At 57.2% G+C, this 4,050-nt stretch overlaps 1 non-coding gene across 1 annotated transcript; it reads right to left on the bottom strand.

Annotated features, from left to right (window-relative positions):
• Positions 1–1,086: 1,086 nt before the first annotated feature.
• Positions 1,087–1,190, bottom strand: LOC132238927 (U6 spliceosomal RNA). The gene has a single exon (XR_009453899.1). It is a non-coding gene; the product is annotated as a U6 spliceosomal RNA (small nuclear RNA).
• Between the last annotated feature and the right edge of the window lie 2,860 nt (positions 1,191–4,050).

The following is a 4,050-nucleotide window of genomic DNA, read 5'->3' as shown; positions in this document are numbered from 1 at the left end:
GGGAGCTTGGGTCGCTGGGGCATGGCCAGCCTGAAAACGGCCATCAGCTCCTCATCCAGGCTGGCCAGGCACCCCAGCGGGATTCCCCCACCCTGAAGGGGCTGTGGGCAGCCTGAAAATGGCCCTCAGCCCCTCACTCAGGCTGGCCAGGCACCCCAGTGGGGACCCCTACCTGAAGGGCCTTGGCTAGCCTGTAAACAGCCATCAGCCCCTCACCCAGGCTGGACAGGCACCCCAGCAGGAACCTCCACCCTGAAGGGGGTGTGGCCAGCCTGAAAATGGCCCTCAGCCCCTCACCCAGGCTGGCCACACCCCCATGGGGTGAGGGTCCCCTCTGGGGGGTTTGGTCAGCCTACAAACAGCCATCAGCCCCTCACCCAGGCTGGCCGGGCACCCCAGCAGAATCCCCACCCTGATCCAGGACACCCTTTAGGGCAAACCAGCCAGCCCCCACCCATGCACCAGGCCTTTATCCTATATAATAAAAGGGTAATATGCAAACTGACCCTAACAGCAGAATGACTGGGAATGACTGGGCACTATGACACACACTGACCACGAGGGGCAGACGCTCAATGCAGGAGTTGCCCCCTGGTGGTCAGTGCACTCCCACAGGGGGAGCTCTGCTCAGCCACAAGCCAGGCTGCTGGCCAGCACAGCAGTGGTGGTGGGAGCCTCTCCCGCCTCCTCAGCAGCGTTAAGGATGTCCAACTGCAGCTTAGGCCTGCTTTCTGCTGGCAAGTGGACATCCCCCGAGGGCTCCCGGGCTGCCAGAGGGATGTCTGACTGCCAGCTTAAGTCCAATTCCCCAGAGAGAGGGCCTAAGCCGGCAGGTGGACATCCCCCAAGGGGTCCCACCCAGACTGCGAGAGGGCACCCCCCCAAGCGCACAAATTTTTGTGCATCGGGCCTCTAGTATATAAATAAAAGCATATGGTATTTGTCTTTCTCAGACTTATTTCACTTAGCGTAATACCCTTTAGGTCCATCCATGCTGTCTTAAAAGGTAAGATTCTGTTCTTTTTTATGGCTGTGTAATATTCCATTGTATATGCACACCAGAGCATTTTAATTCACTGCCTATTGAAAAATATGGAATGCTTCAGGAATTTGTTTGTCATCCTTGCACAGGGGCCAGACTAACCTTCTCTGTATCGTTCCTTAGTGTACTATGTGCTACACAGGTCAGCACATTTTAAAGAATTTACTCTCGCTAGCAGTGTGTGCACAGTGTCGATATCACCACACCATCACCAGTATCAAGTGTCAAGATGCTTTATTTTAAATCTCTGACAGTTTTATAAACGAAGATATTTTATGTTCAATATTTTTGCCTTTCTTTGGCTACTCACGCTGCTCATGTATTTTAGCAGTATGGATTATTTGCAATGCTTCTTTTAAAAACAGAAATTCCTGGGTAAGTATGAGTGGACAGACCCTAGGGCTGCCTCAGGTTTTGCTCAAGTCACTTCTGATGTCCTTGCAGATGTCTTTCCTCACCGAGGGCAGTGCCCTCGCCTTGTCTCACTGGGATTTTCCAATTGGTGCTTCTAGATCCTATACATCTTCCCACCTCCAGAAACTTCCGTGCCCTCCCCAGGGCATGTGGCACCCTGTTCCCCTGAACTGCCCGTGAGCCTGATTCATAGTTGGCCTCTTACATGAACCACCTCATGCAGGCGGTGGGGCAGCCTGTGTGTCAGGGCCTTGCTGAACCCTGGCTTCCTCCACAGCAGATAGAATCCTGCCCGTCGTTGGGGTTGGAGTAGGCATGAGAAGAGATCAAGTCTGGAAAGTGCCCAGCAGGCACTTGGCACTTGGTACGTGCTCAGTGAATTTTAGCTCTTATATTGTTTTTATTACTATTATTATTCTCCTTCTCTCTCTGGAAGGCAAGGGGTGGCTTTTATCTCTGCATCTCTGGTTGCCAGCCCAGAATGGCAAAGTAAATCAATCAAACGCTTATTGAGTGAGCATTTCCCTGCCCTTGGCATCAGTCTCCCCTCTGTCAGGCTGGGGTGAGTCTGCCATCTCCTCCGGCAGGGAGATGCCTGGATAACTCCCTATCCGTTCCCTCACCCCACGCTCCCCACCCACCCTTGTCTGCCTCTTGCTGGAGGCTGGAGAAGTCCACTCAGGTATTTGCATTCCCAGCACCCCTTGCCACCAGGAGTGGCCATGTGACCCACATCTGGCCAATAAGGCACCAACAGGGGGCTCCTGGGAGGCCCTCTACTTTCCTGATGGAGCTGAGGCAGCCACCTTGCCACCAAGAGGAGACAAGTGGGCCCACGTGCTGAGGACGATGAGCAGAAAGCTGGGAAGAGCCCCGTCCCCGTTGGCATCGCCAGCAGCTGACCCAGACCAGCAGGTTCCCGTTTCCCGGGATCCTTACTGTGACAGAAATATAAATGTTCATTTGTTTAAGCTGCGGTGAGCTGAGTGTGCTGTTAAGTGAGGCCGAACTCATTTCTGATACCTAAGAGCTTGCTTTAAGATGCCCATTAAATACTTCGCCCCTCCTTGCCTTCCCTCTCCTTAGCCCTCTCTCCCTTTAAAAGGGGAAGCGGGGGACCTGGGAACACACTGCACGTGGGCGACAGGGACCCAGTGCAGCAGGAGCCGCCGGCCTCCACAGGGACCCTCTTCTCTCCTCCTCTTCCGCATCGAGGGGCTGGGAGCCGCAGATGCCCTGGATGCCAAGAGGAGAGGGGCAAGCACAGGCGGGTGAAGGAACGGCACTCAGGCCCGGGCTCACCGTGTGTGAGGGCCACGCTGCCCTCCGCAGCGAAGCCGGGGCTGCCAGCGCTCATCCCGCCCCCCAGCTGCTCTCGGGGATGGGGCGCCTGCCCTTTCTCACCCGGGAGCAGACGTTTAGTGAGTGTCTGCCGTGTCAGGTCCTGCTCCCTTCATGAGAGCCTTGGCTGCAGGACTTCTGGGCCCCTCGTCAAGGAGGAAACTGAAGGGCAGAGGCCAAGCTGCTGTCAAGGTCATCCTGCCGGGAAGGGGAATCCGGGTTCCCTCCCAGAGATAACAGCCCTGAAATGTAATATGTTGTTTCAGAGGCTGTTTCATTCGCTCCCATACAGGCCCCATTCATTCCCAACTGAGCGTCTTTGTCCGGCTCTGCCTGCCCCCAGCCCGGAATCCCCTCCCCGCTCTGCTGGCAGCTGGTTGCAGGCTTAGCCTCACTCCCTCCCTCATCCTAAGTCACTGCTGCTGTGGAGAACACGCCACAATATTTCACAGCAGCCCTAACAGACAGGGGTCTGCACCCCTGCTTTCCCCGGCGAGTACAGGAGGCTCAGACAGGCAGTTGCCGGCCTCGGTCACACAGCTGGTAGGAGAGCAGCGGGACGCCAGCCAGCCCGGCCTGGGCAGTGCGCTCAGAGGCCGAGGAGAGGCCACGGGTCGGTCGTGTTCAGGTGAAGGTCAGGCCTCCGCACACTGGGTCCCTCGCCTTCTCTCCTCCCCCAGGCTCGGCCCTGCAAATTGGCTTTGACCTCTCCTGCCCTTGCCTTTGAGCTTCCCCCCATTCAATGTGAAGCACAAAGGGAGAGAGGGGCTGGGGAGGGAACGGCCCCTCCCGACCAGGCCCGGACCACGCCCCCCGCAGGCGCAGGAGCCTCCAGGTCTGTTTGCACAGTTGGGGCGCTTGCTGCCACCCCACCTCCAGGAGAAAGGCACCACGAGGTCATCTGTTTACTCTGGGATTAGCGGCTCCCGGCGGGAGCTCTTTCCTCTGAGATGAAAAGAAAGCAGACAATCTGTCAGGTAAACAGGCGACATTGTTCACAAGGATGTCAGGGCCCCTTTGTGGGCTGGCCTTTGAGGTCGGGCTCCTGCGCAGGGAGAGAGCTTACTGACTCCCGGGAAGGGAGGGGCGTGGCTGGGGCCGGTCGGCCGCATTAAGGCCGGACACAGGGCGGGGGATTCCTGGCTGCTCTTCGAAGCCCTCTTTGCCCTCTTTGCACTCAGAGCCCCGCCTCTCCAGGAGGGGGCTCTTGATGAGTCCCACAAGCAGGTAGGGAGCCAGGTGTCACAGATGGG

This window comes from Myotis daubentonii, chromosome 7 (assembly GCF_963259705.1).
Source record: "Myotis daubentonii chromosome 7, mMyoDau2.1, whole genome shotgun sequence".
NCBI classification, from domain to species: Eukaryota; Metazoa; Chordata; class Mammalia; order Chiroptera; family Vespertilionidae; genus Myotis; species Myotis daubentonii.
The sequence above is the reverse complement of the archived record's forward strand: the minus strand, read 5'-3'. Positions and strand labels throughout refer to the sequence as shown.